The sequence below is a fragment of the Mesoplodon mirus genome (assembly GCF_964341445.2).
Source record: "Mesoplodon mirus genome assembly, chromosome: 5".
In the NCBI taxonomy this organism is placed as follows: domain Eukaryota; kingdom Metazoa; phylum Chordata; class Mammalia; order Artiodactyla; family Ziphiidae; genus Mesoplodon; species Mesoplodon mirus.
The window spans coordinates 85,271,255-85,295,737 of NC_138980.1; the positions used below are offsets into that span (position 1 = coordinate 85,271,255).

The window sequence follows — 24,483 nt, forward strand, 5'->3', positions numbered from 1 at the left end:
GAATAAGCAAAAGACAAAATGCTTTTACACTTCTGATTATTTCAAGTTAGAGGTAAATTTAGGTATGAAGTTACTCTAAACAAGTCCTGGTCCCTGAAAATTTAGCACTCCTATCTTCATATAGTAAATTCCTGTGTGCTCACTATATTATAATTGATTTATATTTCTTTTCTAAAAATCATAACAGCAAAATTGTATACCTTTATTACAATGCCATATCATCTGTTAAGTTGCATATCAAATGGTGAATATTTTAACGATTTAAATTTTCCTATACCAAGAAATGTGTATTAATCTGCTAACAGATTATAATCCATTTTAAGAAATTTTGATTCTTCCTATATATCATAGTAGATATGCATGCAATTGTATTGCATATTGGGTTTTTTTTAAATTACATGTGATAAACTTTACAGATTTATAGGAAAATTAAATATTTTCATATTTAACAGAATTTTCTTGGTTCAAACTACTTTGTTTACTGAATAAAATTATCTTGATCACAAACAGTGGGCTCAGACATTTCACATAATCTTGTGAAATTCATAAATAAAATATGAGAGACCAAACGTAGTATCACAAGCTTTAGAAGCTTATGAAAATGAACACCTAATACATAATTTTACACTGCAGTTTCCAGCAGAATATATTTTATTATATTTTAGACCATATGCCAATACAGATGGAGGAATCAGTGGTGAGAATTTTCTGGATAATGATTTATGTTTAGCCATCAGAATTTTCTAATTATAACTGAAGTAAGATTCAGTGTAACAATTATGAAATTTAAATTGTTGATAAAGGCTCTAGAAAGCTTTGAAAAATGATCCCTGCCTGGTATTACTCATCATATTCTGATTTAATTGGTCTGAAAATGCAGCCTGGTAATCAGTATATTTCAAAACCTCCTCTGTATAACTATGGCTATGTAACTGCTTGAGTGCTATGAAGAATAAAAGAATAAGAGATACTGTGGTTTACAGAAAAATCCAGCAAACACTGGACCTCCTTATAAACATGTCTGAAACAAACAAGTGCTCAACAAGAGTCACACATCTCCTTAAATGCACTCTAATAACATAATTTATCACTGACTTTAATCTTTAGGTAAATTTTGTAAATTCTTTTATTTTTTAAGGTATGTCTAGTTGTTCATAAGAATTTAAGCCAAAGTTACTAAATTATTATTTCTTAACAGATAAAAGAAATTTGGAATAATACATAAAAACTAGCTTTGTTATTATCCTTCATTAAAAGGTTGCTTTGTGTCAGTTCTAAGCAAAGATAAGAGAAACTGGTTATTGCTACATTCAGCCTAATTCCTTTGACAAAATACCCAGAAATAGAAGCTCACATTCCATTTGTCCCAGATGGTCTTCTGGGTTGCTTAAAAATGCCCTTATTATTCTTGGGCCTGGTATAAGACCTGTTCATTTTTCTCAGATTACTCTGAGATTAATTTTGGAGGTATGAAGACCTACTCATTGAAATCTATAAATAAAATAGCATTACTAGGAAATGTACAATCGTCTTAATTTGAATAATATTAGTTCAAAATAAATAACTTGAAGATGTAATTCAGTTCTATAGAATTTGAAATTTCACCAGCTTTCACAATTTTTTCCAACATCTTACGTCTGAAAACTTTCAAAAACTTGATTTTATAAGACTACTGTTTTACTAACCTTGAATATTCTTAGAAAATTGAATATTCTTATATTTTTGTGCTTTTGTCTTGATTAAAATATTCTCAGGCAAGTTTGTACCCCTTGGGAAATCCCAGGCATATATATAGTCTTCTTCAGTGGAAAGACAGAAGCAGTGACAACACTCAGTTGTTTGTAAAAAAGAAGGAAGGGAATAAGGAAGGAAGGAAGGAAAGGGAAGGTGGAGAGAAAAGAATATCAAAAACAATATAATAATTTAGTCCCCTCAAGATAGCCAAAAAGTATACAAATGGATGACAAGCGTCTGAATTGACTAGCAGAAGGGTGAATGTCCAAAGAACTTGGCAAATGGAAGTTTTGGCCATAGACAGGCAGTATAACCCTAAGTGTCCTATAATCTTAAGAAGGCCTGGTATTCCATGACTTGGGATATCAGAACAGTGTGTCTGAATCCAATGCTGTGTAAACATATGCAGGAAACCTACAAAACTGCTTTTCCACGCCTTGTGGGGAAACTAACTTTCTTTGTAATCAAAAGGTTTGTAAGCTCTGTGATGCGTTAACAAGACAAAAGAATGTATGTTTACTGAGATGTACATGAAAAATGGAACAATGCAGCCCCTTATTTTCTATAAGTCATCTAATCTTCCTCAAGCTGGGAAGTGTGGGTAGAATTGAAGTTTGCTTGAACCAAAGTTATTGCAGTCCTCTCCAATTAAAACCATTTCTTTCAAGCTCTTTTGAATAAAGTCTAAATGGTTTAGACTGTCATTTCCTCCCTTGTCCTCTACAGAAAGAAGGCTATGGGCAACTTAGATAGCCTTGTGATGCCAGGAAAGGGAGCCCCATTTTCTGCTCTGACCAACTGTCTAATAACGATTATAAATAGTAAATGATCGCGAATCTTAAACATTTTTTATAGCACCAGCATAGAGAACATTCACTGTACGTTAAAGGGATTATAACTCGGGGGTATTTCTATTACTTTCTATGTAAAGACACATAAAAATGTGACCTGCGTGCTCAAACAAGGCACCACAGTTGTTGCATGCCATTGACCTAATGGCGCTTTGATTTGTTCTACCACAAATTTAGCAGTAGTAGCAGCAATCATCATCACCCTGAAAATGTTTTTATTTCTGCCATGTGGGGATGGGTGTCTAAAGTAAAATTTTCATTTGTATACAGAGAGTAAATCCCACAACCTCAGAGTTGTCATTGTGAAAAATAAGGTACAGTTCCTCAGAACTGACTTTTTAAGCTTCATGAAAAAAAGTGTTCCTGTATCAAGTCACATGGTTATCAGCAAAAGATGTGCAGTGCTGGTTCTAATAAATCAGAAAGTCATCACAGCCAGAAAAAGCTTTATCTCAAACTGTTTCAAAAGCATATGAAAGATAAGATAAATTTTTGACAAGCTGACAACTTATTATGTTGTTACAGAGAATTTCTAAATTCCACAACCTCAAAATGACAATCTCGTCGGAAGTTTCTACTTAAAGCAATATCTTAGCAAAAATGAACTGGCACAGACGAAGTACAGAAATGACATTTAATCGGTCATGTCAACATGCCCCTTGGGTCAGATTAAAATGTAAAGCTAAAAATAATGCTTTTAAAACATGTTTTACTCACAAGTTTGTCACCTCAAGGGATTGTCTTAAGGAAAGGAGGGCTGATGATACACTTATATTTATTTGAGGTTGTAAGGATTTTCAGTGACTGAAGGAACAACACCAGCCAAAGAACTGGTATTAGTACAAGCTCTCCCACCTAGAATCCCAGATTTTTACATGGCAAATATAGGAACTTCTAAAAGGAAATGACAATTGTATTAATATTTTAGTGTCAATTTCAAAGACTTTTCAGAAATGACATTGAAATCAGAGTGTCTCAAAATTCATTTCAACTTTTAAAAAGTATTGGGCTGGCCAAAATTTTCGTTCAGGTTTTTCTATAAACCCAAATGAACTTTTTGGCCAACCCAATATCATGTACATGAAATGTGTTTAATATTGAACTTCATATATAATCTTAACATGAAATTAAAAAATAAACAATCTATTTTTAGTTTCTGTATTTGTAAAAATAATATGAGTTCTATTTTTGCAGCAGCTATACTAAATAACAAAAATCTGTTCTTTCACAGTGAAGAATAGCAGTGTATTGTCAGTTGTGTCTCTGTGGCTTTTACTAAAGTTATAAATCTAGCTTTGTATTGGGTCTGTTTACTATACCATGTACATTGTTTAGGAAGATGATTTGTGTGTTATAATTCTAAATTGTATCTTTTACAATGTTTTTCTCTCTTATTAGGTATTTTATGCTTTAATTTTTTTGGTCTTTTTCTTTCTTAATCCCTCTGTTTATGTCTTTTTCTTTGCAGTAGAGATATACATGTGTATGTATATACACACAACACCACATGCAAACACTTCTGATTTCTAAAACATGGTCTATCTAGAGAAGTCATAGATCATATATAGAATTTGAAATTAAGATTCCCATCTCACTTTCTCTAACCTAGTTCTTTGTGTACATTCTTCTAAAATTCTTTGGAAAACTTCAACCTTCATATCTGGAAATTCCTATCATGTTAACTCTTTCAAGAAAAGTATGGAGACAACTCTAAATAAAGAACTTGGTCATGTAAGTAGATGTGCACTGACTATTTTATCATTTTAGAGAATGTTTTCTTTTCCTCCTAAATTTTTTAGTTCCACAGTAATCTCTCAATTATATTTGATTTAAAAATGGAAACATTATGGATAAATCTCAAGTCCTCTATCCAGGAAAGAAGAAAGCACAGCTATTAGCCTATTGTGTATTTTTATAAATCTTATTATAATTGCTTTCTACATGTACTTAAATACTTTTAAGAATATAGGGTATTATTTTATATTTCTAAACCATAATTACACATTTTACACATTATTTTTCATATTGCTTTTTTCACTTCTCAATGTATTTTTAAAGATTATTACATGTTAGTACAAACTGATTTATCTCATCTTTTAACCTAATGCATTATCTTCTAGAATATGGAGCAACCATACTTTATCTAACCATCCCATCACTGAAGAACATCTTTGTAGATTTCAAATTTCTGTTTGGAAATATTTATTTCCAACTTTGAGTGGAATAGCTAGTGGCCATTTTCTGCTCCACACAGAACAACTAAAAAGGTCTGATGAGATACAGAATTCATATTTTAAAGACAGCAGAGAACTGAGGGAGCAATGAAAATCACAAAGCTAAGATTCTTTCTATACAGGGGAAAGAAAAATTTAAAAACTCAAAGCCGATTTTTACTGTGAGGATATTTACCATTTTGAGCATGAACAGGAAGCTAAGATTCCAGTACCAAAATCCCAGGAAAAGGCTGCTGCTAGGAGAGAGAGAAACTAGCAGTCTTTCAGCATTCCAGATGGTTGGCAGAGACTTGGAGGATCTCTAAGACATGGCCAGCTTTCCCCTCAAGGCAATTACTGATTACAGAGATTCACAGGGTACAAAGGCAGAAATGTAAGCATATAAAATCTCTGAAAGCAGAGTTTTTCTGAAGTCTCCTGAAACAAAATTTAGAATTAAGGACAATCCAGAGTGTAGCACCCCACAAAATACATTTGGCCCTGAGTAGAAACCGAGAAAGACCAAAGGTAAACCAGAAGTAGATGACTCTTTGCAGGCTGAAACTCAACTTTGAGCCAGCACAGTTCCTTATTTGACTTGGAAAAAATTAATAAACAAAAATCCCACACAGAGTCGGGAGACCAGCAGGGGGAGCTCTCATGCCCTGCAAGGATAGCAAAGCCCAGGAGGAAAAAGAGACTCCTTTACTGGTATGGACTCAGCCAATGAAAAACCGTGGACGCATTCTTTACTATAGCCACCCAACTTCCTCTTCCTCTCTATAAAACCGTTCTCCTTCCCTTGCCATTGGGGGACTCATATATGGCTCGCCAGGGTTGCAGACCCTGAAATGCAATTCTCTGCCAATCCTGAATAAAGCCGTCTTTGCTGAAGAAATATCTGGCAAATGTTTTGTTTCACATCAACAGGCTAAAGTGATAACTGCTACACTATCTTTCCTGCAGAGGGAAGAATAAACTTCCACACAGGAAGATAATATTATCTGGAGCTTTTGTAACTTTTTGTTCAGATATGCAATCCAAATTATCAGAATGATATAAAACACAATTGCATGACCAAAAATGAAGAGGAAAAAAAAATAATAGAAACTGAGCTGCAGATAAATGAGGTATTAGAATTAGCTGAATATGATTTTTAAATAACTATGATTAGTATATTCAAGGAAATTAAAAAATATAGAAAAACATGTTAAATGATTAAAATTTTCAGAGAATTATTTTAAAGCCAGTGGAAACCTGGAAGTGAAAAATTAAGAATTCAAATGATAGATTTTAATGAGACTATCCAAAGAAGATAAGAAAGAAGATAAAAAGAGAAATGAAACAGATAAAACAAATAGAATACAAGATTTACCCAAACACATACAGACTAAAATACATAAATTATAAAAGGACTAAATGTATCAAAGAACTAAGTTTTCCAGATGACATTAAACAAAACTCAACAGTATAATGCTTACAAGAAACATGCTTTAAGTATAAATACCCAGATTTAGAAGGAAAAGGAAAAGGAGAAAAATTACATTGTAGAACACTAACCAAAAGAATGAAGGTATAGTTACATTAATATATGACAGAAAAACTTAAGGGCAAAAAGCACTATATAAATAAAAAGGACATTTCAATATATACAGGTTCTACCTACAAGGAATATATTACAATTCTAAATCTGTATGCACTCATTAACAGAGTTTTTAAATGGCTAAAGTAAATAACAACAGAACTAAAAGGAGAAATAAATCTATAATCTTAGGCATAAAAACATCTCTCAATAGGTTACAGAACAAAGATACAAAAAAAATACAAAAATATACAGAAAGGAAATATCCAACACATCAGAATTCACATTCTTTAAAGAACATAAAATTGACTATATTGTATATAAACGCCAACATTTTTCAGAGGTTGACATTTTTCTTTTCTTTTCTTTTCTTTTTTTTTTTTTTTGGTAATGTAAGACATTTATTTTGGTTACAGTTTTAGTGTTTTAACACTGATTTGTGATATAACAGAAATTAAACTTCCTTTATTTTAACCAATTTAATACCTTCCCCTTTTCTGTCCAGAAAATTCACACTTTCACAATCAAATTACCCTAAAAGCTGACAGGAGGTAAGTAAAGCTTCCAACCAATCTGCTCTCCCAACCGGAGACGGCCTCTCTTTCCAATCAGGATAAAATCTTGACTTGGAAGGACCATCATTGTTGGTTCTTCAGTGATTTTTTTGCAGTTTCTATGACAGAAAATTTCCTGCGAGAAAAGCTAATATCTTCACATTTTAAGGTCAGTGCTTATTTCGATTAAAAGATTAGCCTCTTATCATTAACTTGTGACACAGAAGGCACCAACATTCCTTTTCCAAGCATCCATCACCACAGGTGGAACACATTGCCACCTGCTGGTCATCATATTGTTACACACCCTATAACTTCCAGGTGATGGTCCATGTCAGTGAGGATTCTTAAAGAACTGATTAAATTTGTTATAAAGCAAAATAAAAAAAAAATAAAAAATAAAAAAATAAAAAATAATAAAAAAAAGAACCCTATGGTGTCAGAGCCAAAAGGAACCTTAGAGGTCTTCAGGTTGCTTGAGAGATGGTGATTTCTGCTCTCCAGCTAACTCAGAGTGGCAGGGAAACAGACCAGCCTGCGGAAGGTGTACTGCTTTAGAATTTAGAAGAAAACCGTTTCATGCTCTCATCTGGCCTAGATGGGAGTTTGCTAGTCAAAGAAAGAGATCGGGTCAGAGGAGGGGGTAGGGGCACCCTGAGTTCCTATTCCATCACTTCCCAGGGGTAGAAAGCTATCCAGAAACAGCTTTCCACTCACAGCTGGGCATGTGTTGGCTCTTAAACAATAGAATTTGATTTTGAGGAGCTACGTCTCGTGAAGTAAATATGGGGTTTCTGGGACTAAAGTCTATCAAGAAAACCCAAGTTATCAGCAAAAAAGTAGCTCCAAAGTGAAGGCACTAATTCTTCCCCTGGCTTTTTTTCCAACATACCCCTAACAAAGATCTCTTCAAGAGATCTTGGTCAGCCAGCCTAAGTAGCTATGGCTGTCCTGTGCAAGAACCACTGCCTGGGCGTGGGAGGGGGACCCCCACCCCAGCTCCTGAGCATCTTCTGGAAGTGGAGCAGAAAGCTCTGACTTAGGGATGCTACATGTTTACTAGAAGAAGAGCCACACATTCTAACCCAGTTGGGGACGCACGCTTTTTACTTCCTTGTCCTGAAGCAGAGCCCCCCGCCTTGACACCACAGCTTGAACAGTTGTCCTCTGGCCACAAAGCTAACTGGATCTTGTGCACATGGGCTGGGTCATGGACATGCCCGGGGGCTCATTTCTTGAGAAGGAGTGTTGTATGAGAGAAAGAATTCAGCTTCAGAGAGCAGCCAACCTGAAATCTCACCTCAGTTCTGCCTTCGAGCTGGGAAGCCCTGAGCACCACACCCCTACTCACTCTGAACCCCAGTTCCTTTTCTTAAAGGTAGCAATACATGAATAAGCCCTACCAAGTTAATAGGGTTATTGTGAGGATCAAGATAGATTAAGTGGGAGAGTTATCCAAACACTGTGAGGGACACGGTGGAGAGGATGGCCATTTCACTTAGGTGGGTCTATTGGGGCAGCTTCGTGGCTGAAAAGGAAGACAGATTCTAGTTTGTTCGGGGCTGCTGAGGTCACAAAGCAAAGGGGACATCCAGGCTGCAGAGGTGCTGCTTCTACTTCTGCCAAGATAGAGACCATTACACCTGGGTGTGAAGCCCGAGGCACACCTGCTTCTCCTCAACCTAGCTGGAAGCTTCTGATCAACTCTGGAAAAGGCACATTCCCCACCTCCATACAGTAATAACACTGCTGGAATTGAAATTTAAAACTGAATTTTAAACATTCAACAAAAAGTCTCTGATATTTCCTTTCAGGTAAGACTCCTTTGCAAATCCTTGCAAGTGATCCTACCACCAAGTCAGGCTTCTGGGAGCTTGATACACCCACGAGAACAACACCCTGTATATATTTGGTGCTCACAAAAAAAGAAAAGTTTAATTCCACAAACTTTTATCAGACATCTATGTGCTAAGCACTGGGAGCAGAGCTGAGGACCACCTCTCTGCCATTAGGGAACCTGAAGATGACAGCACTGCACTGCTTGCCCCTTTTTGTTTGCTCTACCACCAGTAAAGGCTCCATTTGGATGTTACGCCACGTTTCCTTTCTGCCTGACTGAGTCATTTTTGCTGCCAAGGCTCCAGGACCTTTTCTGGCAGCAGAGAGCTGTAAGAACTACCTGTGAGTGGGCAGGATGTAAGCTTGGGCCCGTTCATCCCTCTGCTTGTCCAGCCACTGGCTGTGTTGCTGTCTCTCTCTCTGTCTCTCTGTCTGTCTGTCTCTCTCTCTCACACACACACACACACGTGCACCCACGCTATAATTGGCCAGCTTCCTCCTCCTGTTCTTGGAATAGCACCAAGACAAAAAGCAGTGACACAAGTGGCTTGGGCTCGCCAACACTATAATTCAGGACAAAACCCTTGTAATTCTCCAAATGGTGGGGTTTTTAAATAGGCTGGATTTCAACACCCTGTTTTCTAAAAAAGAAAAATAAAACCCTGCCCAAGGCATTGCTCTTCTAACCGACCAAGTGACGTCTGAGAGCCGGGTACCCCAAAGACGTGGATTCTGAACTCAAGCCTTCCACCAAGGAGTCACATTTTTCAAACGATTGATTTAGGAGAGTCCTCCAGGGGCATGTATTTGCCCACTCAAGGGTCTCTTTGTTTCAGTATCTTTAATCCTAAGGAAATCATTAAAATGCAGTCTCTTCATGGGGATTTCCACCCAAGGACAACTGACCCTGAGCCAACTCCAGATCTCATGACGTGCCTCTGTCTAGGAGCAGGGTGTGGAGACAGGGGAGACAGGCACTGTTGGGGGGAGGGGGACCCACGTTTGCATAGTTCCTTTACAGGGTCGGGGTCCCCACTCAGGAGAGGGCCCAGGGGTGGGCGGTGGGGAGGTCGGGAGCGGCCGCTGGGAGTGTCTCAGGCCTTACACTTCCACAGACCTCTTGCCCTGGGTCATCCAGAAGAAGCACGCCCGTCACAGGTCTTCCCCCACTCTGTGCCCCTTCCTCAGGGTGAGGACATCATAAATTGTAGGCACCAGGGAGCAGGAATGCCCTCCTCAGCAAGCTTATTTATATGCTCCCCAGGAGGAAAGTGGCCCAGGGCTGTGTTGGGACAGACTTGTGGGCAAGTGCCTGGTGATGCTGGGAGCAGGGTACACTGTGTTTCCTAAACATGGCAGCTTGGGATACCACAACCAGGCCCCCCCCATCCGACCTCTAGAGGAGAGGCAGTGAGGGTGCCCTAGAGTTTCAATTTCCCCTCCTTGACTAGTCTGTCATTGAGCTGGCAGAGCTGGGCCAGGAAACCATCGTTGGGGCCGATCTCACGGTTCTTCCTAATGGTGCTCAGGGCAGACTTGACATCCATCTTCTGACTCATCATAAGATGCACGATGACGAGAGTCGGGGAGCGGCTGTAACCCTCACGCAGTGGACGAGCACTCGGCCGTTCTTCTGAGCCAGGGCCTGGTCGATGAAGTCCGCCACCTTTTCAAAGTAGGTGCTGAGGAACTCCTGTGCGTCATTGGCCTTGATGCCCAGGTATATGATGTCAGAGTCCTTGTAGAAGTTGGCATTGGTATTGACGTGCATGAAGGACCTGCCCTCAGCTGCATTCAGGACATGGGTGATGCCCAGTTTCTATAGCCTGGGGATGTCTTGAGCCACAGACGCATTGCCCACATAGATCCTGGGGGTAACCTCGTTGCAGGGCTGGCTCGGGAGGCTGTAGCAGCCACTGCCGTCCGAGAGCAGGTCGTTGAGATCTTGCACCGAGAGCCCAAATGGGCCCAACAGGCAGCAGCTGGGCCCTGCCAGTTGATATTTTTCCAATGCTAGAAAACTATGACTACAGGGGAACTAGGCTAGAAACCAATAAGAAAAACTAACTTAAAATATACAGGGCTTCCCTGGTGGCACAGTGGTTGAGAGTCCGCCTGCCGATGCAGGGGACACGGGTTCATGCCCCGGTCCGGGAGGATCCCTCATGCCGTGGAGTGGCTGGGCCCGTGAGCCATGGCAGCTGGGCCTGTGCTTCCGGAGCCTGTGCTCTGCAGCGGGAGAGGCCACAACAGTGAGAGGCCCGCGTACCACAAAAAAAAAAAATATATATATATATGTGTATATATATATATATATATATATATATATATATATATACAATTGTTTGGAAGTTAAAATAATACGTTTCTATACTGTAGAAATTAGAAAAATTGTAAACTAAATGACAATGATAATGCAACATATCAACACTTGAGGTATTCAGTTAAAATTATGATTAGAGGAAAATGTATAGCCTTAAATGCATATGTTAGAAAATAACAAAGGAAAAAAAATCACAATGATTTATGCTTTCATATAAAGAACTTTGTAAGGAAAGAGCAAATCAACCCCAAAAAAGTAGTACAGAAACAATTAACATAGGAAAAAAATACATAATTAAAAAATTACTTAATTAAAATTTTAATTTAATTAAATTAAAAAATTTGACAAAGCCAAAAATTGATTATTTGAAAACACTAATAAAGATGAAAAATTCAAAAGACTTAACAAGAAAAAAACAACCCAACATATTACCAATTTAATGCACCAAAAGAAGATTTTGCTGTAGGCTTTACAGATATAAAAAGTTAATAAATTAAAATTATGGAAAGTTTCATACCAATAAATTTAATAATTTAGATAAAATGACAAACTACATAAAAACCACAGATTACCAAATTAAAGTAAAAGAAATTAAAGATATGAATAGTTCCTTATCTATTAAAGAATTTGAATCCAGCATTAAAGTCATTCCCATGATGAAAACTCCAGGCTTAGATGAATATACTGGTGAATTCTTCAAAATATTTTAGGAATAAATTAAACCAATCTTATACTAACACTTCCAGAAAATACAAAGAGAGCACATTTACCAACTCTTTGATTACCTCAACAAAATGTTGATACCAAAACTTAAAAGGGATGCTATAAAAAACAAGATTTGCAGGCTAAGTTTTCTCATAAATATAATAAATGCAAAAATCTTAAACAAAATATTAGCAAGACAAATCCAAGAATATATAAGAAAGATAATATACCTCAAATGAGTAGGGTTTTTCCATGAAAGCAAGAGTGATTTAACATTCAAAAAAATCAATGCAATTTACCCTATTAACAGAAAATAAGTGAGAAAAATAATACCATCATCACATTAGATGCATTTGATAGAATTCAACATCCATTCATGATAACAATTCTCAAAAAATTAGGAATAGAAAGGAACTTCAATAACTTAATGAAAACCATCTTGGAAAGATCCTACAATAAATATCTTAATGATGAATTATTGAAAACTTTCTATTGCAATCAGGAATGAGCCAATGATGCCTGTTATCACCACTTGTATTTAACAGTTTTGGAGTTCCTAAGCAGTGAGATGAGACAGTTGAAAGAAATAAAAGGCACAAAGATTAAAAAAAAAGGAAAAAGGAAATAAAACTTCCATTATTGGCAGATGGCATATTTTTTCATGTAGAAAATACAAAAGGACCAAGAGCCAAATTATTAGAATTACTAGGTGAATTTACTAAAGTCACTAAATTTAAGGTTAGTATACAAATATTAATTGCATTTCAACATATGTCTCAAATAAATAGAAAATTAAATTTAAAAACTGATACCATTTACAAAAGCATCAAAAAACTTGAAACACAAGAAAAAAAACAACAGGTATGCAAGACTGCTACTCTGCAAACAAGAAATATATTGACAGAAAAAATTTTTAAAGGCAATTTTTTAAATTAGTTTCTGCTTTATAACAAAGTGAATTAGTTATACATATACATCTGTGCCCATATCCCTTCCCTCTTGCTTCTCCCTCCCTCCCACCCTCCCTATCCCACCCCTCCAGGTGGTCACAAAGCACCAAGCTGATCTCCCTGTGCTATGCGGCTGCTTCCCACTATCTATCTACCTTATGTTTGATAGTGTATATATGTTCATGCCTCTCTCTTGCTTTGTCACAGCTTACCCTTCCCCCTCCCCATATCCTCAAGTCCATTCTCAAGTAGGTCTTTGACAGAAATTTTTAAAAGACAAGATAGAGGGAATTCTAAGTTCATGGACTGGAAGACTCAAAAAATCATGTATAGATTTGTTGCAATATCAACTAAAATCCTAAAAGGTTTGTTCATGAATTCAACATGCTTGTTGTAAAATGTGTATGGAAATCCAAAGGGCCAAGAATATGCAATAAACTCTTAAGAACTATCAAAACTGAAGGACTTATACTATGAGATATTAAGACCTATTATAAATCCATGTTAATTAATTCAATGTAGCTTTTGCACAATATAAACCAATTGACCAATGGAATAGAATAGTCTAGAAATAGACTCACATAGATGTGGTCACCTAACTCATGTCAAAAGTAACATTTCAGTGCAGTGAGTTGTGGCCAACTGGATATCTTTATGGGAGAAAAAGAAGAACCTTTGCCTTTACTGTATTCCACACACATATAAATCCTAGATAGATTGTAGATTTTAAAATGAAAGGTAAAACAATAAGACTTTTAGAAGAAAACATAGGAGAATATCTTTATGACCTTGGAGTAAAGAGCATTTTCTTTATTTCTTAAACAGGACACAAACGATATTTAAAAATAAATAAAATGTAATAAATTAGATGACACTACAATTAAAGTATTCTGTTCACCAAATTTTATCTCCGAAGGATACATACAGATGGTCAAGTGGCACATGAAAAGATGCTCAACATCACTAATTATTAGAGAAATGCAAATCAAAATTACAATGAGGTATGACCTCACACCAGTCAGAATGGCTATCATCAAAAAATCTACAAACAATAAATGCTGGAGAGGGTGTGGAGAAAATGGAATCCTCCAACACTATTGGTGGAAATGTAAATTGGTACAGACACTATGAAGAACAGTATGGAGGTTCCTTAAGAAACTAAAAATAGAGCTATCATATGATCCAGCAATCCCACTCCTGGGCATATATCTGGAGAAAACCATAGTTTGAAAAGATACATGCACCCCAATGTTCATTGCAGCACTTTTTACAATAGCCAGGACATGAAAGCAACCTAAATGTCATCAGTGCAGGAATGGATAAAGAAGATGTGGTGTATATCTATCTATCTATCTATATACACACATACAATGACATATTACTCAGCCATAAAAAAGAATGAAATAATGCTATTTGCAGTGACATGGATGGACCTAGAGATTGTCATACTGAGTGAATTAAGTCATACAAAGACAAATATCATATATCGCTTTCATGTGGAGTCTAAAAAAATGGTACAAATGAACCTACATACAAAACAGAGTCACAGATGTAGAAAACAAACTTATGGTTACCAAGGGGGAAAGGGGGGACAGGAGAGTAAATTGGGAGATTGGGATTGACATATACACACTACTATATATAAAATAGATAACTAATAAGAACCTACTGTATAGCACAGGGAACTCTACTCAATACTCTGTGATGACCTATATAGGAATAGAATCTAAAATATAATGGGTATATGTGTATGTATAACTGATTCACTTTGTTATACAGCAGAAACTAACACAGAACTGTAAATCAATTACACTCCAATAAAAATTAATTAAAAAAACAATAGGATGTTGCTAAGATGCTAAGTATGATATGTCATATAATAAAATGTATTTGAATTTTTCTGAAAAAAGTTATAGAGTGAAAAGGCAACACAGAGTTCAGTGTTTTTATTGTGTGTATGTATATACAGGTATGTACCTGACAAAAAAGCTCACTCAAAATATGCAAAGAATTCCTACAAATTAATAAGGAAAATACTATCAAACTAGTATAAGATATATAAAAAACTTGAGTAGGCACTTCACAACAGAAAATCTCCAAGTAACACATACACATATGAAACAGAACTCAAGTAAAGCGCATGGAAATACACACTAAAATCACAATGAGTTAACTTCACACCCATCAGAACATCTAAAACAAAGAGTGAGACAAAGCTAGGTATCGGCAAGATTATAAAGCAACTAGAATTCTGATACTTTGCTGGTTGGAGTATAAACCGGTATAACCCATTTGGAAAACTACTTGTCAGTGTCTAAAAGAGCTGGAGACATGCATGTTCTGTGATGCAGATATTATGCTCCTAAGTGCATACATAACGCAAATGGAAATGCATTTTTCATATAACAAAAGAAATGTACAGGATAAATCCCACAAATACACAGTTTTAATACTGAGAGGGGAAAAAAAACAAGAGTACATCTTATATGATTCTACTTTTAAAATTTCAAAAACTTTAAAAACTAATATACGGTATTGGAATTTGGGATAATGGTTAACTTGGGGGTTTCAGGAGTCCTGGTAATGCTCTATGTCTTTATCTCGGGGCTGTTTACATGGGTGTGTTTACTTTATAAAATTCATTAAACCCCACACAAATTATTTATACATTTTATAAGTAATCCTTCAATATATTTTACAGGGAGGAACTTTTATTTATGGGGTAAGGGGAGAGACAGAGAGGGAGAGAGAGGAGGTGGTGGAGGGGGCAGTGGGGGCAGGGGGAGGAGATTAATAATTTCAGGTATACTTGTCTTTAAAGTCATTACACACTAGCTGAAATATTGGGAAAATTCTTATGCGGGTATTTGAAAGGCAGATGCAGTTTCTCCTTGCCAAGATTAGGCTGTCACATTTGAGGCAACTTTCAAAACTGTATTTTGTATTGAAAAGTTGACCAGTTTGCCAATTTTCTTAGTTTCTGGCAGTTAGAAAATTCTCAAAAGGTATTAATTATTTTAAATTTTGGGGTTTTGTTTCTGCTTTGGTTTTATTTTGTTTGTTTTGTTTTGTTTTAATATCTGGATACGTTGGTATGCAAAATCCTCAAAAATGATCAACTTACAAAACACACATGATTAATGATAGGTACATATTCAATCAAATTGTTTTTGACTCCTGAGAACTTGACTTCTAAAGTCAAGGACCAGTGGGTTGCACAATTGTACTCTACAGACTTTGAACAATAATTATTTTTCTTTTACTTGAAATACTGTAATGAAATAGCCATTGAATGTAATGAAATAGCCATTCCTCTGAAAGATACAACATAAACTTCTATACAGAGAAACTAAAACTCATCCACCTTCATTTTCTACTTCATGACAGATTTTCCATTACAGGAAAAGCTGGAGCAAAACATCTAAACTTATTTATCTCCTCCCACTTTTTTCAGTGACAACATATATTATTTTCCTTTTGTCTCTCAATAAACACAAAGGACTGTTGAATTTACTGGAAAATAATTAAGATGAATAACATTAAAAAGATATAAGAACATCTCCAAGTTATTCCTTTTACTAATAAAAAATATGATTCACAGAGTCTCACTTCCCATAATTTTTACTGCTTACTATCACCTAGGAGGATCAAATCTAAAAGCTGATTATAGAAAATTATTTACAACCTGTGAAACCCTAAAGGAATCTTTCATGCAATTCTACCACCTCAGTACCTGACAAACCTCTCTGAATGCAAAAAAAGAATAAAAAATTAACAACAAAAAAACTGTCTTTAAAGCTAATCTGTCACTTGATTTGACATGAGATTATTCTCTCAAGTCCAGGAATCCATGTAAATTCCCTCCAGGCATCTCTAGACAAAGTTCCTCTTCATTTTACAACTTCTAGGCAATAAGTATTGAGGCATACATCAATTCTATTATTAAAGTCTCTGCAAAGTAGTGCTATACTAAGGAGGGAAAAGCAACATGTTGGGGTTATGTGTGCTCTGTACTATGGAGGTTGCATGCTCATCCCAGCCCACTGATGATAATGCTCTGCCCTAGGAATGCCTGCAGTACTTGCCTGGGCCCATGTTACCGGGAGAAAAGCCCACGGATATTTCCTTACCGAGGTCAATGTTGTGGCTGGGCCGGCCCTTGTGGTTCCTATGATGGTCACAGAGTGCACTTTAGCAAAATACTATCAGGGAAATTTGAGGAACAAGATTTATTATCCACAAATCCTGAAGGGTACACAGCATGCCTGAAGACCACACAAGGGGCAGGTTGAGTAGGGGGAGAAAAGGGGTGAGAGGGAGGAGGGGGGGCAGGGAGAGTGAGAGAGAGAGAGAATGAACCTGGGGCTCTACATTTATTTGGGTCTAAGAGCAAGGTGTTTAGGATTTCTCTAGGTCACTCATTATTGGCTGATTTGAAGCATAAGAGGAGGAATGAGCACACAGGAGCCTGGAAATGGGGTCACTCAAGCAGCCGGTTACCTATGTCACCCAGGGCTTTCTGAAAGGGAAACTTCATGCAGTGGGTGGTCTAGTTCTTTATCTGGTTGTCTTGCTAGTAGCTGTGTCATACAGTTGGTAATACATTTATTCAAGATGGAAGTCTTTTGAACTGGATGCCTTGGCAATCAAAACTTAGTGTCAGGCACTTACACCACAGAGATGAAGCCCAAAGGAGATACTGCTTGTGTACCTTGATGAGTATATTTCAGGTATTTCTATTTCTTTACCCATAAAGTGGATATAATAACTTAAATATTGGTATACTGCGGGGGAGGTAAGATTACATATGAAATAACTTAGCAAAAATGACTGCAATGTATCTTACACAATAGGTGAATATTCAGTGTTAGCTTTTATCCTCATAATAAACTATTCCAGTATTTAGCAGCTTAAAACAACAAACACTGAGTATCTTACAATCTCTCATCAGGATTGCAGTCAAGCTGTCGGCCAGAGCTGTAGTCAACTCACAGCCTGATGGGGCTGGAGAATCTGCTTCTAACTAACTCACGAGGCTGTTAGCAGGCCTTGGTTCCAGGATGGCTCCTGGACTAGGCCTTCTGTTGAACACAGAATATTCCATAAAGTTTTCACATGACAGATTGCTTCTCCCAGAGTGAGAGATGCAACAGAGAGTGAGAGAACCATCAAGATGGAGGCTGCAGGGTCTGACACACATAATCTCCTAAGGGACATATTATCACTTTTGCAGAATGCTAACAGTCACGCAGCAGAATCCTCATGTGCAATGAAGGAGGAGACTACATGAGAAAGGAGGCGAGGATCATTGGAGGCCATTTTAGAAGCTGACTCATATAAACAATAATTGTTTATATATTATACCTCATAGTTATTCATACTATTTATTGAGCATCTTAGTGTTGTGTTTTTAAATGTATTAATTCATTTAATTCTCACTCTAACCCTATTAGATAGTATTGTAATTTCATTTTTCAAGTAAGATAAAAGAAAATTTTAAAGGCATATTATAGCTAGTAAGTGGTAGAACATTATGAAATGTAACAGTCATCTAGTTAGTGTTTCAATGATATAAATAAAAAAAGCAAATTTTTCAAAAGTGATAAAGGATTTCAGAAATGGTAGGCCTGCCTTGTGTAATTAACTCTGATTAAAAGTATGATATTTTGCTAATAAAATAAGATTCCGCCACCATTTCAGCTATTACTTCAGCCAAAGAAATTATACTACGCATGAACTATTTTTTAAATATCTAAATATTGTGGAATACTTTTATGGATAGTATTTATAAATATTATATCTAAACATATTTATCTCTCACAATTAGTATTTTATGTCTTTCCTCTGTCCCCTGAATTGAGAAATACTTGTATCCCTGTCCTCATTTTTATTCTTTTAAGTTTTCATTTTTTAAAATATATAAACCTATCCAATTACATAACATTCTTCCATTTCCTAATTATATATTATCACTATTTTAATGATGTATAAAGAGCAGTAGGGCCTCCCTGGTGGCGCAGTGGTTGAGAGTCCGCCTGCCGATGCAGGGGATACGGGTTCGTGCCCTGGTCTGGGAGGATCCCATATGCCGCGGAGCGGCTGGGCCCGTGAGCCATGGCCGCTGGGCCTGCGCATCCGGAGCCTGTGCTCCGCAACGGGAGAGGCCACAACAGTGAGAGGCCCGCATACCGCAAAAAAAAAAAAAAAAAAAAAAAAAAAAAAGAGCAGTAGTATTCTTCAGGGAAAATATCCAAACTCAGTTTTTATCTGTGTACAGAAAGAAAATAATTACCAGATATTAGACATTGTAAAAACCTCTGTAACTCAAAGTCCTAGGTTTTATCTTATAATTCTACTGTTTTCTTTCATGCAGCTAAAAACAAATTATTCTTCCCTAATTCACCAAAGACTTTTTAATACCAAAATAATTTTGAAAACTAATTCCTATTAAAATTTCTTTCTGAGTTTATACCACAAAGATGAGACCCACAGGAATCCATAGAGCCTGTGAAAGAGGTAGGAATAAAGAGGAAATTAAGAAATTGGATATCACAAGCTAATCACCACAACCTCCCATTTTCATATTGCTTTACTACTGCTTTTATTTCATGTCATATTTTTTTCATTTTTTTCCCTTTCAGAACTGAAGAACTTCTCTTTAAAGAATACATAAAATTTAAGTAACAATATTTGTATTTAAGTAACATTATTCTTTCCACATCTTTCTCACTCCAACTAAAACTACCAAAATTCATCCATATCTTTTAATATAAAGATTAGAAATTGCTCTGTCTCCTACTACTCTACATTAAAGTTAAACGTGAAGAAAACCAGGAGCACAGCCCAAAGAAAGCTGATCCAAGTTATAAAACAGAACATATTTATCCAACTATGCTGCAAATACATGTGTCAATTATGAACATCAGTGTGAGTTTCCTAATTTTTTACATCATCTAAACTTCCCAGGACTAATTGAAACCACACTTATGAAGGGTTCTAAAACTTGAAGGGTTTTTGTTTTTTAAATGAGCTTGGAGCAAATATCTTAAGTCTTGGAGTGCATCAAATGTAGACAGTAAAGCTACTACAATCCAGACTGAAATAGACTGCCTCTGATATATTCTTCGTATACCAAAATTCCTCTCAGTGTCTCTTACTCTGCTATCTGTTACTTTGAAAGTAACATATCAGGATTATTCCCATCAGATTGTTCAAGATGGAGGCTATTATAGTTTAGTCACCCTATTTCACTCATCAACTTTAAAGTATAAGTCCTAAATAAAAGCCCAAAGGACCTTTGTGAACTCCCCCAAGATAACGGAACTTGAAACACACAGCATTTAAATTTCTATGAAAGAGTTTCTTGAGTATCAGTTGAGTTAGCTGAGGAATAGTTCTTGGTCTTCTTTGGAAAAGTACCTAAGAGTAAATAATAATAAGATTCATTGCCCATATTTGAAATATTTCATAAAACGCTGAGTGGAAGTGTGAAATGGACAATTCTTCTGGAAGACAATTTGTCAATATCAAGGACCTTAAAATTTTACATCTACACCTCACCTAGTTTTAGAAATTGGTATAAAAATATGACTAACACTAATTATACATAGTTTATTTTTATAAAAATAAATAACTAAAATAATCCATAAATTATGTTTCCATATGTTAGAATATTTTTTGGTCATTAAAATTATGTTTCATCAATTAATATTTAATTACTTATTAAAAAATTCATGAAAAGGGGATAAAAAGTTCATAAACAGTATATTTTAAATTCTGTTTAAAAATATTAGTGGTATTTTGTGTGTATACATACACATATATATATTTACAAACATTAGTAAATGATAAAATATTTTGTCCAGATTTGAAATATTTTGTAAAACATTGAGTAGAAATGTGAAATGGACTAATCTTCTGGAAGACAATTTGTCAATAATATCAAGGACCTTAAAATTTTATATCCACATCTCACCTAGTTTTAGAAATGTATGTATATATATATTATATACATATATATTAGGTATGAACATATGTATGTATGTATACATTTCTTTCTCTGTCTCTCTCTCTCACACACACACACACACACACACACACTGCTCATTCCATCACCATAATGTTAGTAATTTGAGATTAGGGAATCATGTAACCCCAAATCTCAAATGGAAACAGCTGTATCCATTCTACTTAAAGACCTTCACTACATTTTATAGTCAAATTGCAAGCAGCCAAACTGGGAAACAAATACAAATATTCTTAATCTCTAACATTTTCATTTAATATACTTGGATATGAAAGCCAAATTAATTATGAGAAATGAATGCTCCCATTTTCTCAGCTTGAGGTCCATTTTAAATATAGATATCTAGCCACACATAATTGGGTAAGTTAAAGGTTGGCCTAGCTACTTTTGTTACAGTAATTCAACAAAGGATAAATGTTGGAGTACTATGGAAACAAGGATATATTTAATTCTATATCCTGATCAAACCAATTTTGAATCACTTGTTATGCTGACAAATTTCCTTCAGACATATGGAATTAACTTAATAGATTTTGAAATATCATTTGCCCTATAAATCCATTAGTCATTTCACAGAGGTTTAAACAGCAAAATTAGTAAGCATTCCTTGGCATCACTTATATAGAATCTGATTTGGAAAAACTGGTCCTACCTAGTCCATCTTGTAGTGATAAATTTCTAGTAAGGAAAACATCCAGTAAAATTCATTTATAATCATGGCTTATAATGAAAAATGGCAGCCCTAGGAAAAAAGTTCCTGAAGAATGTGATTTCTGTAACTACAGAGTTACTTCTATGATATTTAACAATGCAACCCTTCATTACTTTTCTCTACCCAACCACTCTAAACTGAGTTGAAAGTGAGAATATCTATCATTAAACTTTATTGGAACTAGTGTCATTGACCTTGACCACACGCACAGTTGAAATCCTGAACTATATGGATAATAGGGACATTAAGGTGAAATAAATGTCTTTCTTTTCAGTTCTTTGGTTAACCTCTAGATATCTAACAACATGGCAGCCGTTGATCCAAACAGAATTTCAGAACAAATCTTGCCCTTTAGCCACTTGACAGCAAAAAGTAATTAGGCCCAAACTAGGTATAACTGTCTCTTACCTCAGTGAAAAAAGAGAGAGAGGAAGATTAAGATGGAGTTAGAAGTGAGGTGGCTCTCTAACTATCATAAATAACCACATTTATAAAGATAACATATCAGGTTACTATTAACTGCAGTGATTCAATGTCTTATATAACTCAATACTTTGTCAAAAACTTTAAATAGATTATGAAAAATTCTCAATTTCCAAGAAGACAATAAGCCACAAGTATGTTATTTACAAAGGTATTGCTCAATTGAATAAACACTATAAATGATGACTGAATCTCCAGTGCATTCAGTACAAGCCTATTTGAACCACAATGTACAGAAATCTATTAGGAAAAACACTCTGCAAGCTATTCATCATGTGTAAGCACATTTCTCTTTAGGAAGTACATTAAAAATTTAATCTTGGACAACCAGAAATGGTCTTTCTCCACCTCCCTAACCCAGTCAACACCTGAGGCAAATCAGAATGGCTGCTAAGCAATGTGGCTCACATTTTTAAGGTAATTTAAAGAGGTCATTTACCTGGACACAGTCCAGAGGTGAGGAGTAGAATGCATACTTTGGCTGGATAGATGAAGAGGAGAAAGAGCTGATAAGACAGTTTGAAAGAGATGAGACTGCTGCTACAGTAGAAGAGTTTAAACAGCACGGAAGAGATGAACCATTCTTCTCCATTCCTTCTCTTTCTCCCTTTATCATAAGTTAGACACACACGTACAGTAGATTCCGACGGACGATTTTAGATTCATCTATGTTTGCCACATGATATCTATAGTATTATAATATTACAAAACTTTTCTGCAGTTTACCCAGAGATAAATTAAATATTTGATATATGTCATTCAGTACTGTTTCTATTAATGTACAGAATGTGTATCTAATGGTTCACAGATTTGGAATCATGTCCTATATACAATTTTGTATTCACTGTGAGCAAATAATGAGAATTTTCCTATGGGATATTCTCCTAATTTTAATTTGTGTACAGTATTCTACAATATTTCTTTACTGGGCATTTAGGTCATTCCCCACTTGCACTATTAAAACATTACCGAACATTCTTTTGTGAACTAATTTTATTGTTTTTATTTTATTTATTTTATTTTACTTATTTTAGCTTTATTCTTATAAGAAAGAAATAATGAGTCAATATATTTTAAAATTGCTTATATATTAGTGTTTTTCAATCCTGGCTGCACATTGAGATTATCTTGAGGAGCTTTCAAAAAATATTGGCAGAGTTTCTCTTGCTTTTTAAAGTTCCCCAGGTGATTCAGGTGTGCAGTCAAAGCAGAGGCTGATATGTATATTACCAAATTGACATCCTTAATCTTAATACTAATTCACACTCCTCCAGCATTATAAAGAATTGGCCACCCTGTCCAACACTGTATTGTCCTTCTTTGAATCTTTGTCAAATGGGTGACAATGGTATCTCATTATCATCTTAATTTGCATTTTTATTTATTTATTTATTTATTTATGGCTGTGTTGGGTCTTCGTTTCTGTGCGAGGGCTTTCTCCAGTTGTGGCAAGTGGGGGCCACCCTTCATCACAGTGCGCGGGCCTCTCACCATTGCGGCCTCTCCCATTGTGGAGCACAGGCTCCAGACGCGCAGGCTCAGCAGTTGTGGCTCACGGGCCTAGTCGCTCCGCGGCATGTGGGATCCTCCCAGACCAGGGCTCGAACCCGTGTCCCCTGCATTGGCAGGCAGATTCTCAACCACTGTGCCCCCAGGGAAGCCCTTAATTTGCATTTTTGATTTCTAGTGAGAGTGAACATTTTTCAAATATACTACCCATTTATAATTTTCCTTTTATGAATTGGCTTTTAATATTTTCTGCCCATTTGTTCAATTGCAATATTCAAGTTCTATTATTGTAAATAATCATCCATGAAAATTAAATAATTATTTTGCCAAACAGAGCAAATTTGTCATTTAGCTTTTAATTTTGTTGACATAGTAGATTATATAAAGATGTAAAATCACTAATCTATTTTTATAGTTTTCTATTATTCTTATCCTCATTTAAACTAAATGTCAACTGATGTCACTATACTTCTTAAAACTAAGATAAAACCACACATTGAATTCATTTTCTTAGTCAACTCAGGCTCCAGTTTCCACTGAATTAGTTCAATTTAATTATCATCTTACCATCTCACTCGGACTACCGTTGTTCTGAACTATATTTACCCAGACCAAGTACCCAGCCTCTTTCTTCAAGTTATTACAAATTATTCACACATGGTAATTTTGTGAACAAATTTGGGGAAAACCATGTGACTAAATTCAATGTTAGATGTTCCTCTTCTTAAAACTCTCTTGGCTTTTTGATGGATTACATCTACGTGGATCTAACTCTTTGCTCTCCTCTAATCCACAGATCTTTTTCTACAAACACCAAATTAATATTAATGCAGAATGGCTTAAATACTTCTTTTGTTGTCTTAGACCTGACTAAGTCCTACAACTTTGTTTTGGTCAGAGTGGACTACATACTGTAACAAACACTTCCCACATCTCAGTGGCTTAAGGCAACAGGTTTTTTTTAGCTATGATCAGTACTATGGTAGAGGTAAAAGGGAGGCT

The 24,483-nt window shown here is 35.8% G+C and overlaps 1 protein-coding gene and 1 pseudogene across 12 annotated transcripts in view; both read right to left on the reverse strand.

Moving 5' to 3' along the window:
- LOC309804101 (zinc finger protein 226-like) overlaps positions 1-24,483 on the reverse strand; it is a 439,178-nt gene that overhangs the window by 10,453 nt on the left and 404,242 nt on the right. The window lies entirely within an intron of this gene.
- Positions 9,969-22,564, reverse strand: LOC309804420 (dual specificity protein phosphatase 3-like; annotated as a pseudogene). The gene is made up of 2 exons: positions 22,412-22,564; positions 9,969-10,811 (listed from the first exon to the last, which is right to left on the reverse strand). The product of its transcript is annotated as a dual specificity protein phosphatase 3-like (transcript).